This window comes from Phacochoerus africanus, chromosome 8 (genome assembly GCF_016906955.1).
Source record: "Phacochoerus africanus isolate WHEZ1 chromosome 8, ROS_Pafr_v1, whole genome shotgun sequence".
NCBI lineage: Eukaryota > Metazoa > Chordata > Mammalia > Artiodactyla > Suidae > Phacochoerus > Phacochoerus africanus.
In genome coordinates this window covers 30,177,114-30,191,879 of record NC_062551.1, presented here as the reverse complement: position 1 = coordinate 30,191,879, position 14,766 = coordinate 30,177,114, and positions in this window count along the sequence as shown.

Sequence of the window (14,766 nt, the reverse complement as noted above, 5' to 3'; positions counted from 1 at the left end):
TCTCCTGTCTTACTTGGGATCATATGCCCTCGAGGGTCTTGATACCCAGGCCCTGAATCTGTAACAGGGCTCCTTGAGCAGCGGCTGCAGATAAGATGGTAAGGCCTGCAGCTGGGTCCAGGCGCCAGGTCCAGCCAGACAGCAGCTCCTTCTGGGTCCTGTCTGGGAGACGGCCCGCAGGCATCCCTGGAGGGTGCTTCTTTCCCATGGAGCATGGAGGGCGCAAGGAGACCCGTTGCTTTGGAATTGACTGCCAGGCCTTCTCTCTGATTTCATCCTCTGGGCTTCAGCCGTGGGCACTCCTCCAGCTGCTGGTCAGGGTCTCCCGCAGAGATGCTGCGATCTTCAGAGGGTCTTCCGCTCGCCTTCTCGTGGGTGAGCTCTTCCCCCAAATGCACTCTGTCCTCCTTGTTCGCAGTCCACGATTCATCCAGGAGGCGAATTCGAATGTGCCAAGCCCTCCTTCCTTCTTTTCCTCTCTCCTTCCCTCCCTCTTTTCTTTTCAAAAATTTATTCTCCTTATCTATAAGGCAATAGCTGTGGTAGAAACGACACCAATTCGGGGCTGAGCCAGACCTGGATTTGAACCCGGCTCTGACGCTGGACCTCACTAACCTGCACTCCAATTTCTTCACCTATATGTTGGGGGTCATAGACCATGAGGGTGAAGGGAGAAGAGATCGGGGTGAGATGCCACTGCTCCCACTGGCATCTTCTCAGTGTTGGGTTCCCTCGTGGGCTCAGAGTGTGAGAGGACTTGGGGGAAACGTGGCAAATACAGAACAACCCCTGTCCCTTTAAGGAACATCCGCACTCAGCATTGGCCATCATCCGAAGGCCTCTTGGCTTGACTGAGACAGGGAGGCTGATACGGGACTTGGACGATACGTTTGCCCTGTAGCCTCTCAAATGCTTTCTTGGGGGGCATGGTGTGTTCTTACAGAATAAGCCACACAAATCCCCTAGCCTCGAAAATCTGCTCTGCTTTCCCCAGCAGGGGTCCTGGGCTCCTGGAGTCAGATGCAAGCGCTGCCTTCTCGGGCTCTGAGCTTAAGCTTGTTGTTATTGGATGCTCAGGCTGGTGTCTGCACGATAACCCCAGAGCTAGAATACTCGGGCAAGGGGCAGATGGGAAAATCCCTAGCATGTATCTGTTGTCAGATGACGACTAAGCCGCCCTCATCGCCATCAGGCCTTGTCACAGTGGAATCGTGTTTGTCAGACATGAATTGTAACCCTAAGGTTATCACGCGGGTCCAGGGGAGGGATGAAGAGCTTCTGCACCATCACCTTTGATCGCTTCTCCTGGAGGCGTGGAGATCCGTAGGGCTAGGTTCTCGGAGACAGATCTTTCCAGCTCCAGCCGAGGCAAAAGGCCATTCCCGGGGAAACCAAAGCTCTCTGCCACAATTCCTTTCCAGAGAGGGTGATGGATTGAGACATATAATTAATATACATCTATATATTTATATATAAAACCCCTTACAAATCACATCCCTCAAGCCAAGTCTTTAAATAATGGAAGATGGTAGATTACTGCTTTATTAGTCCCCTCCAAAAGCTTATAAAAATTATCTTTTGCCGCTGGGAAGACATTTTATCAGAATTTATGGCAACTCAGAGAGTCTTGAGATATCAGATTCAGAAACTAAGAAGCTTTCGGCGGCTCTTTCTGCGGCAGACAGACCCTGGTCTCCGCTCTCCTTGTAAATTAAAATCTCTAACATTATCTACATTATGAAATAAGACACTTGGCTCTCCTATCTCGAGTCTGCTCTTTAATTAATATAGACTTGAGTAGTCAAAAGCCATAAAGGCATGGGAGTGACTCTGGAGTGTGGGTGTGGGGTAGCATGGCATCTGGAGAGAGGAAAACTCGAAACACACCCCTCCTGGGGCGAGGCTCTGACTTGGGGGTAAGCATTCCATTAATGACTTGGGGAGATTCTCTTTGGCATGTTCCCGGCCAAGGCTGGGGGTCTCTATTACTCATCAGCCAGAGTCTAATATCTCCCGCGTTGAGGGCTGCTGAGCTGGGTTTTCCCACACATTCCTTGTTAGGGAAATGCGAGTCCGCCCCCCAGGAGCTTGTATCCAGCCGGGCCACTGAAGTGTGTTCAGGGATCTGTGATGAGCCACACACCTTCGTAACTGGTCCACCCTGAGATAAGCATGGAAATCAAGGGGAACCCTTAGCTTCCATGGCGATGCCATATTGGCCTGGCATCTGAGGGCTTGATCAGTGGGCTTGTCTCATCCAGCAGGATTTAGATAAATTGGGGTGCCCTTCTTTTCATTGTCCTAGTAACACATTTTTTTTTCTTTTCTTTTTATGGCCACATCTGGGGCATATGGAAGTTTCCGGGCTAGGGGTCGAATCTGAGCTACAGCTGCCGGCCTATGCCACAGCCACAGCCACAACCACAGAAATGCTGAATTCAAGCCGCATCTGCGACCTACACCACAGCTTGCAGCAACACCGATCCTTAACCCACTGAGTGAGGCCAGAGATTGAACCTGTGTCCTCATGGACACTATCTCAAGTACTTAGCCCGCTGAGCCACAATGGGGATGCCAACACTTTTTTTTATTGTAGTTTGCAAACACTTTTTAAAATTGTAGTTTGCAAACGTTCACAAGTGATTTCATTTTAGTCTCTAAATGATTTTCTAGACTATTTAGATTTCATTACTTTTGAGAATTTTTTCAAAACGACTTTTATATTCACTGGGTTATTGGCTAGAGCAATTTTGTTCTAGGCTAGTGTTGTTATTTTCCAGATTAATTTCTAAGTTGCTTAACTTCTCTAGTAATTTGCTGTCATTGTTACCTTACAGAAGTCCCTGATGGGTTGGAGATTAAAAACAAAACTGGCCTGTAGCCACAGATGGAACTAAGGGCCCTGGGCTTGCCTTGGTGGGGACCAGGGAATGCTAGTGAGACCCTGGGCGGAAGCCAGCGGACTGTGGCAACCTGGTGCTGGACAGCTTACCTCCAGCAGAGAATGCATTCTGGGTAGGCTCGGCCTGGCACCCCATACTTGCTCTACAATGGGGCAGATATTTTCTTTGGTTCCTTCCTTCTTGCCCTGAGCATTCAAGACCCTTATCTTGTCACATAGGCAGTTTCACTGCTCCGCCATCCCTGCTCCTGCTCCCAGTAAAAACAAGCCAGGGTCAGAGACAGTTGCTTTTGCTAGCCTTATTCCAAATAACAGTAATTCCTCTGAATTATAAAACTCTTTGGCAGTGGAGACGTTGACAGCCTACCAAACATGCATATGCTCCCTGCATTGCTCAGTCCCCTTGCTGTCAGGAAGAGCCAGTTACTAATTCTGACTAATAGGCTGGGAGCAGAAGTGACAAGTTGTCGCTTAGATCCAAAGCATTTACAGGTTGGTGTGGACCCTCCAGATCTTAAACTCCTGCTTTGGTGACTTGGGAAGCCATGAATTGAGATAATGAAGCCAAAAGATGGAACTAGAGACGTTGACATGAGAAAAAAATAATTACGTGTTAAGCCACTGAGAATTCAGGGTTTGTGACTCTAGCACAGCCTAGCCTAACCTAAGACAGCTTCACAGCTTCTAAAGCCCCTTTTAAAATCATTATTCAATTGGACTTTCACAAGAGCCCCGAGAGAGAGGTCCTGTAAGGATAAGTATTCACAGTGGATATATAAGAGGCCTGAGACTCAAAGAGGGGAAGTGATTTGCTCAAGATCACTCAGCTTCTATGTGGCAAGTGCAGGATTCAAATGCAGACCTCTAACCTGGGTCCAACACCCTTTCCCAACTAACGCTGATACTGGATCTTTTTTCCAAGGAGTATTCCTCTTTTAAAGCAGGTGGCTTGCCGAGAGACAACCCCAAGAGCAAATATCTAAGCGTAGAATTAACCCCAAGAGAAAATGCCAAAGGGTGAACTTTCTGGCAGGCCTGCAGGAGGGTGCAGATGATTTAGGTGGTACACTTGAGATGGAGCTAATGCTGCTTCCTGAGCCAAACTGGGAAGGTCAGCTGTCCAGCCCCCATTGTTGAACAATCCCTAGTGCCCAGGTCACAGCAGAAGGAGCTCAGGCATCACTTCCAGAGAGCTGGCTCAGGTCGGGGTGGCCACCTGACAGGCCAGCCTCCCAGGGGATTCACAGGCAAACTCCATCTGACCTTGGCTAGTACTGGCCTCCGATCTCACCTCCTTCCCCAAAGAGGGTGTCGGGCAGCCTTCCAGGATGGGTTTTTATTCCCTTTAATAGAGAAATAGGAAATGAGCCTTAAGAGAAAGTGAGGAGTTATTGCTGCATTTAATCACTCTAAAATATCTCACAAGAGCTAGCTGCGAGTTCATCCCCGCATGCTGATCCTGTGTTCCAGGGACAAGCGGCCAGATCCCGGATGGGACTCCGGAAACCAAAATGGCTAAGCGAGCTGGAAAGGAGGGCTTGCACCAAGCCAGCTCCGGAGGGGCAGGGCCCAGATCCCCTGGCCTGGTGCAGCGCTGGGCACTCCAAGGCCATCAGGAAACCATGGTGTGAAACTGTGCCAGAAAGAGACTGACATGGATCCGTCCCGTCTCTGCCCCATTTCACAGTGAGAGCCAGGGCACATTTCTCTTTTCTCCCCTCCAGACCCCTGCTTCCTCCATCTGCAAGAATGGGTTTTGTTCTTAAAGTCACTTCGCCTTTTTTTTTTTTTTTTAAGGGCTGCTCCTGCAGCCTCTGAAAGTTCCCAGGCTGGGGGTTGAATAGGAGCCACAACTGCAGCAACTTGAGATCTGAGCCGCAACCTACACCACAGCTCACAGCAACGCCAGATCCCTAACCCACTGCGAGGCCAGGGATCAAACCCGCATCCGCATGGATACTAGTCAGGTTCTTAACCCACTGAGACATGATGGGAACTCCCCTAAGCTTGCTTCTGTAGTGGACGTGGTTGATGGCCTTCCCAGCGCCCCTGCCCTTTCCTCCCTCCCGAGGACACAGGTCTTGTTCAGGATCCATCCATCCCATTCCCGGCTCCAGGAGGGGACTCTGGCTTATCTGAGCCAGTCAGCACATGGCACTCTGCAGGATTCTTGTTGCTCTAGAGGTGGGCATATGTCTTGGCTGATCTGAAATCCATCCCCATCTTTGTCCCAGCGGCTGCTCTCAGCCCATGACAGACGCCCCGCGAGACCGCTCAGCCTTCCACCACCCTTCCGTGACTTTCCTTTCCCCTCTCTTTCCTTGGCATTTGCTTTTCGGACAGGAACTCTGATGGCAGGAGAGGCCTGAGAAAACAGATAGTAAGGTGTGGATTAGGGACTGACTCTCCCAGCACCCGGTGGGAGAAGAAGATGCTGTCTTGGTTGGTGGGTGGAGCCGGATAACCCCTGGCACAGCGTGGCAGCTCCAATGTCAAAGATTTTTCCTGAATGATCTAGGAAAGCGTCCTGCTGCAGAAGAATGCTGGGGCAGGTGCAATGGCGCAGGCATTTGAAAAACATGAACTGAGTTCCGCCCACCAAGACAGGGGTGCCAGCTGGTTGATGCTAAGTTGAGTTGACCCCTGCAGCCTGCATCCGGATCATGAGAAGCTGAGGGCAACTCACAAGCCATTAATAGCGAGCATGAGGACCTGAGAGCTTTGGTGGTAGCTCACAAGGAGGCCTTTATCCCCTGTCCCCGGAAAGGTGGACACCATGAGCAAAAGGCTTGATTGTAAGAGCTGCTTGCCTCCAGAGACTTCCAGGTGCCACGCCAAAGCATGTCAGTGATGCAAAGGCCAGTGCCTTGGTTTGGGAAACCTGGGGCCCTAAACTATGGATGGGGACATTGGGATGGATGTCCTTGAGAATGTGGATTCTGCAATCCTCACGGGCCCTTGGGTTTTCGGGGGTGACTCGCCCTTCCCTAATAAGAGCTAGCACCTCTCCTTTGCTGGGAGATGCCACAGAACCCTCTCCCCACCAGACAGCATATGCTTCCCCTGAGAGCTCAGCTGGCAGCCGATCACTAGAGTGAAAACGTACATTAGTGCTGAGCCGGACGTGAAGGGAAGGTTTCTAGAATGTCTTTGGACTTTTATGTGACTATTTTAGGCTAATTTCCCTACCGCTCCAGGCTCTAGATTGAGTGATCTTTCCAAGTAAAGAGCCTCTCTCCAGCACATAATACACAATCCTACAGACAAGTATCCACTCACCAACCGATCCAGTGAGTCAACAAAGGCTACTAAAGTTTGGTATTTATAACCGAAAATTAGCAGGTTAGGAGAGCTTCCTGAAGACTTGACTCAGCACTTGACGAAGAGGTCGGGCTGCCATGCGTCGCTTGGCAGCATCGCAAAATGCTACCACATGTTCCCACAGGCGGAGATGTCACTCTTGAGATGTTCGGCCCATCAGGGCTGCCTCGGGCTGGTCCTGGTTTTTAGTTGCTGCTATTCTTACACTTTAATTAGGAAGCGCTGTTGGTTTGGTTCCCTCGTCATCACTGCAGCTTGTGGTGGGTGGTTGGTTAACCCCACAGCATGTAGGGATGCATATTTGCACCAGCGGAGTGTGGGGCCCATCATTTTCCAATAACTACCAGACTCTGAAACATGTAGGTGTTGCATTTCGGTTATGAATCACCCCGTGCCCTTATTTCTCCAGCCGATGTATACATGAAGCTCCTGCAGCGGCTCCCATGGGGCCCTTCCCTGTCACCACTGCCTTCTCTTTCCTTCTGGCTGTGGGATAGGATGAGACAGAGGGTCTGGGGACTTTGGGTTTGGCCAAAGTGGGCCCTGGACCCAATTGTTGGGGAGACAGGGTTCTAGAAGATTCTAGGACTTTGAGGTGCTGAGGGTTGAAGGAAAGGGAGGAGGGAAAAGTGGAAGGAGCAGGGCTCTTGATCCTCTCCTCGAATGTCAATCAGACAGTCTCGGTGGTAGTTTGCCCTCTGTGCTCTTGTCCTGGGGGGCCGGGTGGGCTGGGTCGAGGTGGGGGAGGGGCTGGCATGCCGCAGTGAGCAGAGAGTGTTTCATCACTGAGTTAGGTAGAACCCTGACTCAGTAGAACCCTGACTCAGTGCTATATTATTGCTGTGTCACTGTAGAGTTAAGGTTTTCTGGTGGCAAGCAACAGAAATCAACTTTAGCTAGCTTAAACATGCACGTGTGTGTGTGTACACACACACACACGCAAAACCAAACTTATTGCCAGGATACCAAGTAGCTCACAAAACAGTCAGGAAAATGGACAGTCAGTTAGTTACAGAGTTAGGATGGGAACCAGCGCAGCTGGGAACCAAGGCAGAAAGCACTATTTCAGGCACAATTAGTGCAATGATGAGGCGAAGACAGGCCATCTTTACTGAGGAGTTCTAAGCTCGTGTGTGTCTTTTCTTACTTAAGCCTGGGCAACAGTCTTACGGGGGAGGAGCCATTATTATGCCCATTTTGCAGATGAGTAGTAAACTGAAGCACAGGTAAACTGTATAACTTGCCCAAAGTCATCGAGCTAATAGACAGTAGAGCCAGTAGCCTGCCCCAGCCTGGCTGTGTGCCCCCGCCCCCCCACTGAAGGTCACTGCCATCAATGGCCCTCTGTACCAACCATCTCTTTCAGTGTTCTGGGAACCACTCCCCCAACCTCTGTCTTGAGGTCCCAGGTCCTAAAAACCCTTCTCTGACCAGTCCCAGTCCCTACATCCTGCCTCCATGATGTGTTTCCTTGTTAGAATCTCCTCATGTTATCTTAATTTGCATGTGCCATCTGTTATAGCACTAGTATCATACTAGCATATTTCATAGAGCCCGCAATGCCATTAATTATAAACACTGTTATTCAATGTACCATGAAGACAGAACGAATGTAACCAGTTAAATGATGCCAAGGCTGTTGTTTGTAAGACCAGTGTCAGAGGGTGAAAATGTGTGTCTTAAACCAGTGAAATAGAGTATTACCCTCACTTCATGGATGAAAAAGAGAAGTAACTCGCTAAGGAGCCCAGCCAGGATGCGGCTGAGCCGAGGTTTATAGCAGCTGCATTCTGGATCCTGTACCCTGCCTGCCCCTGTGCTGCTGTGGGTGCGTGGAGCGGGGCTTACGGGGTGGAGAGGGGAGAGGCTTGAAGCTGAGGCCAGCACCACAAGGAGAAGCTGGCCTGGACGCCACGCTGAGGCCAAAGGACCGGGGGACCCTTGACAGGGGCAGCTTGGTGGCCCAAGGTGAGGTGAGGAGAGCAGAAAGGCCAGCTCCCCCTAGCGGGGAAGTCAAAAGCTGCCTTGCACCCTGTAAGGGGGACTGAGATGATGCCCCCGCCTCCCTAAAGAGGCCCTGGTCCCCGCGCCCCCCACCCCTCAAGCCATGCCTTCCAAGTTCAACATGTCATCCGTCGACAAATATAGACCAGGAGAAACCTAAATAAGTGAGTGGCTGCTTGGAGCCGCAGGACAGCTAACCATAATGGGGGTTTGGGGTTTTCTGCTTGAGACACAAACAGCACATTCCTCCGCCGAAATAGCCGGGTGGAGAAACAGGGCATTATTGGACGGGAACACCCGGCCAGGATGAGCCAAACAAGACAGAAATAGGCCCGAGCCACCACATGAAGGGCGATCGGCACCGTTTGGCTGACTGTGCCCCACCCGGTCCAAGCCTGCTGGGAGGGGCGGTGCTGCTCTTACCTGGGGAGACTCCGCTCTGCTCCCCCAGAAGAAGGCAGGGCTGTGCTTGCCTGGGCCGTCCGCTCCTTCCTCAGACAAGGGTCCTGGGTTGTTGGGAGGGGAATCCCGATCCTGGGAGTCTGGTCCCCACCACACACACGCAGGTCACATTCGCTCTCACAGACGCATGCAGACACACAGCATTTCCCTGCAGGTCCAGAAATATGTACAGAAGCTCATGCAGAAATGCACGCAGGTTCAGGCTATGTGCACACACAGGAACACGGAGGCTCACTGAGGCCACGGTGTCATGCACACACCCACGTGCGCCACAGACACATTCACGTGTGGACACTCACACACACGGTAGAGATCCATAGAACAGTGTCCACTCATTCTTACAGACACGCACACACACATACATGCTCATATGAACATGTAGCTACACACATGCCAACACCCACTTCGGCAAGTGTACACACATGACCACCCAGTCTTAGTCACACTGCCGCTGGCCCCGTGGGCTTCCTCTTTCTCTGGCCATGATCACTCCAGAAGTAATAGGGCCACCCCTGCCCAGAAGGGCTGGTGTCATCTCATCCAAAACATCCAGGGACAGCTTGAGGGGGTCCCCAGGGATGAGAGGGTGAGAGAGGAGTTGCCAAGGAAGTCCAGAAACTACCTTATCCTACAGCCCACTCCCCCAACCCAGCTCCCCACCAGCCTCGCCTCGCCTAGTTCCCCAAGACAAAGTAAACAGTAAACCAATGACATGTCCTTCCACAGTCTGGGCTTGGTCATGTCTGCAGCCTGTTGGTACCGCATTTGCCATGAACCTCCCCACTGTGGGTCTGTGAGCTCTGTGGGGCCGGGGACCCCAGCAGTGACGCTCATTCCTTTTTGCCCAGGATGCACTACAGTGCCAGTGCTCATTACCTCAGCGAATAAATGGGTGAGGTAGAAGAGTGACGCTCAATGTTCCCATTTAACAGCTAGGAAGACTGAGGCCAAGAGCGGTGTCAGTCTGTTCTCTCTGGCTGCCTTCATCTATGGAATCTCTTGATTCCTTCTTCTACCTCAACCCCAGGCCTGGGCAGGGGAACTCGGACTAGGCAAGTCCACAGCAAGGTGATCCTGGGAGCCCCTGGGCTTCCGGCCCTGCCCCTTGCCAGCCCCAGGCCTAGAGGGGGCACAAGCCTGGTTCCAGCATTTTCTCCATCCCCTGAAATCACTGGCTGCCAGCTCTCATCCCAGCCTCAGCTGCCCGTCTCTGCACCCAAAGTTCCCACAGATCTGAGGATGAACCACAATTTTCTGGCCCCAAGACCAGGCTGAAAGAAAGGAAGAACTGATGGGGACAGCAGGGGTCAGTGTTTGTTCAGTGGAGGCCACACAGGGGCGGGGTGGGAGAACCAGTGTCTTTCAGGCACCCAGCAGATGCCCAGACACAGGGTGTCGGACCCACAGACCAAGCCCCAGGTCTCAGCTCAGAGCAGGGCAGGGCAGTGGCTGGTTCTTCCCAGGACCCCACACCAGCCCCCTGGGAAAAACCTTGAAATTGCCTCAATTTGGAGATTTTTCCAGCTTTTGTTCTGCAGCAACAGAAGCTTTTCTTCAGATAAATTTTGTTTTCAGTTATAAATGAAGGTGTAATTTGCATTCGGTAAAAGGCACCCTTAGAGTGTATAATTCTGCTAGTTTAACAAACACAGTTGTGTAATTACTGTCACAAAGTAGAGAAGAGATTCTGCCTCTCCCAACATCTGTCCCCTCCCCACCCTTGTATTTGACCCCTCCCCACCCCTGTATTCTTTCCATAGAGTTTTGCTGTTTTCAGGGTGGTGTGGAAATGGGGTCCTACATACTGTAGCCATTTCACTTGACATGACACATCTGGAATGCACCAGATGTCAGTTGCTGTCAGCTGCTCATCCCTTTTTATTGCTGAGTAGTATTCCATCATGTGGGTAAAGCACAGCTTGTTTATCCATTCCCCACATGCAAAGCACTTAGGCTGTTTCTACTTTTTGGCTTTTCCAACTAAAGGGTCTATGAACTTTTGTGCACCCATTTTTATGTAAACCCATGTTTTGGTTTTTTTTTTTTTTTCCTTCTTTGGCAAATAACCCAGGAAGCAAGATAAATGAGAGAGAAGGGAGAAAAGCAAAAAATAAAAGCATGTTTCAGCAAGTGGTTTATCTCTGTGGCCCATTGGGACACAGTCCCCCTGGGGACTCTCTGAGCTCCTGAGCCTCTGAGAGGTGCCTCAGATTGTTGCTCTGAAGGTTTGGAAGTTGTGACATCTATCTGCCAACTTCCATCTGTCCCTCATTGGTTGAGTGGGTGATTAATTCGACCCAGTTCCCCCGCTGCCCACCACTCCCCACAATACACACAGATTGGGCATCTGCCAAGGTTGTGGAAAAAGCTGGAGTCAGAAAATTTTGGTGATGGGGTGGCATTTGGGATAAGCCCCTGCCAGGGTGCTCCAGAACTGTCCACCATGAACCACAAGAGCCAGAATCCTGGGTGGCCTTCATGGGTGTGGCTCCCACCACTCCTCCAGGAGGTGACATCCACGCTGGAGCATTCAGAATAAGAAGTAACCAGCAGAAAAAGTGGGAGCAGCATGTGCAAAAGCCCCAGGGGGAGGGTGAACTGGGCTGGTGGTAGAACTGCTCAGGGTGGTGTGGCAGGAATAGGGGCCTGAGAGGGAGAGGAGAAGGGAACGGGGTCAAGGGCATAGGTTGAGGCCAGATCACACCACCTTGCAGGCCAGTGAGGAGAGGGGTTTCTCCAGGGAAGTAACTTACTGGCTGTGTGACCCCAGGCAGGTTACCGCACCCCTCTGAGCCTCATTTCCTTACAAATGTGAGGATTATATCTGACAACAACGCAGAGGCAGTTCTCAGCCTGGTGTCTGGCACTTAGTACAAAATAAATGTTAAATATGCTGTTTATTTCATTCCCGATGGCTCAATATTCTGCCTTCTTCCTGTGCTCTGTGTCCCCTCCCCCCCCCCCATCAGTTTGTCCCCATCTTCTCAGAAGTCCAGTTTCAAGCAGAGCACAAAGGTTCAGGAATATTCCCGTCAGACCAGAGCAACTTGGCACCCTGGTGGCAGCAAGATGAGACTCAGAGACCTTGCAGGGCCCCAACACCCTTTGCAGCTCGGCCAGTCCACACCCTCCACTGTCCCCACCCCGGCCAGGCCAGTGTGCCTTAGCCCTGAAGCCAAGCCCCACCAGGTCAGCGCACCCCCTCCCCACCCCTGTGTTCTTTCCATAGAGTTTTGCTGTATTCTTTCCATAGAGTTTCTGCCTGCCGGAGCGCCTTCTTCCTCTCCACTTGCCTCTGGCTACGGGGCCCTCCTCTTCTCCTCCACCTTGAGGGCTTCCTGGACGGTCTTGTCAGGGCCACCCCTCTCTCCTGCTTACAGACCCTCACATGGTAGGCTGGAATTATCCCTTCACATCTGTCTCTCCGTGGGCTCATCCTCTACCGTGGGCTCATCCTCTACCCGGACGTAGTTAGATTCGGGGTTACAGTTGCAGTTGTTATTTGCAGTGTTAATTTTCCCTTTCTTTCCCCTTATCACTGGCTACTGTTACACGATACATATATTTATTTGCTTATTTGTCTGTTTGTCTGTTTTCCCCACTGCAATGAAAGTCCCATCAGGGCAGAGGATTCTCTCTTTTTAAATCCCTTTCTGTCTCCCCAGTGCCTAACAAGCACCTGGCACATAGCAGATGCTCAATAAATAACTGTGGAACAAAGGAGTGACGGATCCATCCCACCCCCAGTCCCGGCTTTCATAATAATGAAAGCTACCATTTAAAGGGTATCTACTAGAGTTCCCTCTGTGGTGCACTGTGTTAAGTATCCAACTGCAGCGGCTTGGGTCCCTGGGGAGGCACAGTTTCGATTCCCAGCCTGGCACAGGTTAAAGGATCTGGCATTGCTGCAGTTATGGTTCAGATTTGATCCCTGGCCTAGGAATTTCCATATGCTGCAGGTACAGCCATAAAAATAAAAATAAAGAGTATCAGGTATCAAGTGCCTTGAGCAAAGCAACAGCTATTGTATCATCATCATCACTCTAATCCTTCCAACAGCCCAACTTGCTACAAAATGTGTACCGTTTGTTTTTTTTTTCTTTTGTCTTTTCTAGGGCCATTCCCACAGCATATGGAGATTCCCAGAGCTGTTGCTGCCAGCCTACACAACAGCCACAGCAACACCAGATCCGAGCCGCGTCTGCAACCTACACCACAGCTCACGGCAATGCCAGATCCTTTGATCGAGGCCAGGGATCACACCTACAACCTCATGGTTCCTTGTCGGATTCATTTCCACTGAGCCACAACGGGAACTCCAAAATGTGTATTGTTATTTCTATATGTGTATATATGTAGAGTGATTGTATGTGCTAATGTATATGTTAATATGTATATTAATATGTTATATATTAAGATGTTACATTTATTAAATTAATAAATATATAAATATAGCATTATATAATTTTATATTTATATAAATATATGTGTTTATACAATGTATAATATTACATATACACATAGTCACGTATGAAATACTTGTACAGCACTTACTGTGTGCCAGGCCCTTTTCTTAGAACTTTACAAAATTTTAACTCATTAATTTTCACAGGAGCCCCTGCAGTGGGTTTCATGGTGACCCCCAAGAAGCTAAGCCCAAGTCCTAAAGTCTGCAATCTGTGGATGTGCCCTATTTGGAAAAAGGGTCTTAGCAAGTGTAATGAAGTTAAGGGACTTTAGATGAGGTCACCCTGGATTACCTGCGTGGGCCCTAAATCCAATGACAAGTGTCCTTCTAAGAGACAGAAGAAGGAAACAGACCAAGAAGAGGAGGAGGCCATGCAAAGACAGAGGCAGAGCCTCGAGTGTCACAGCCACAAGCCAAGGAACTCTGGAGCCATGAGAAGGCAAAAGAGGCAAAAGAAGATTCTGCCCTGGAGCCTTCAGAGGCAGCACGGCCCGGCCAACATCTTGACTGTGGACGTCTAGCCTCTAGACCTGTAAGTGAATACGTTTCTGCTGTGTTGAGTCACTTGGATTGGGGTGACCTGTCATGGTGGCCGCAGGAAATGAGGAGTTTAAGTACTATTATTATCCCTGTTTTTCAGTTGAGGAAACTGAGGCACAGAGAAAGTAACTTGCCCAAGACCACAGAGCCAGGTTCAAATCCAAACTCAGCACTCTTATCCCTGCTGTGTCCAGGGGACAGAGGTTCGCGACTTGGCCACTGTCCCTTACTCAGCTGCTAAGGGGCAGAATCAGGATTTGAACCCAGGATGCCGACCGCCAAGTATACCAGGTTCCCCTGAGGCAGTAACACCTTAGCTCTCCCGTGCCTCCCTCGAGTCCTATGTCCAGCCTGCCTCTTTCGCGAAGTGGGGCAGGGAAGGGCAGAGATGCAGGTCTAGGTCCGGGGGAGCATCGTCCTGGCCGCCTAGGCCCCAGGTTGTACTAGAAAAGACCATGATTTATACAGTGCAGTCCGACCCCTCCTCGCTTCATCTTCCCACAATTAAGTAGGGCCTGGTGGTGACAAACGGCCCCCATGCCCATGGCATCGCTGATCCCAGGGACCCTGCTCTCAATGGCAGGCCTCAGGAGCTAATTCATCCTTTTCCGGCTGCCCAGGTTGGAGTTGATAAATCAAGCCAGCTTGAGAGCCAATTACAAGGTCATCACTCAGTGGAGAGAGAAGATGGCCTGGAGTTTCTGAACTTCATATTTTATTGGAACAGCTGGCGGTGCAGGGCCACTGACCCCCTCACTGCGGGAGACGCGCGGTTTCCAATCCGTCAACACAGCCCACCTGCCTGGAGCACGGGCTGCCTCCCCTCGACCTCTCCAGGGCTTGATGTTCAGTCCTCAGTGAGGGTCCACAGACTCTCTCCCCAGCCTCATCCAAAGCTGCCCCAAAGCCTTCTTGTTTTCTTATTTCCAGGAGTAGAGTTGAACAGAGCCCAATGCCAAGGCAGGCGAACTCCAGCTTTAAAGACCTGTTTGGAGTGTGACATTTCCAGTTTGAATTGAAGCTCCATTGCTCACTAGTGTTTTGCGGCTGTAGACAAGTTAGTCTCCTT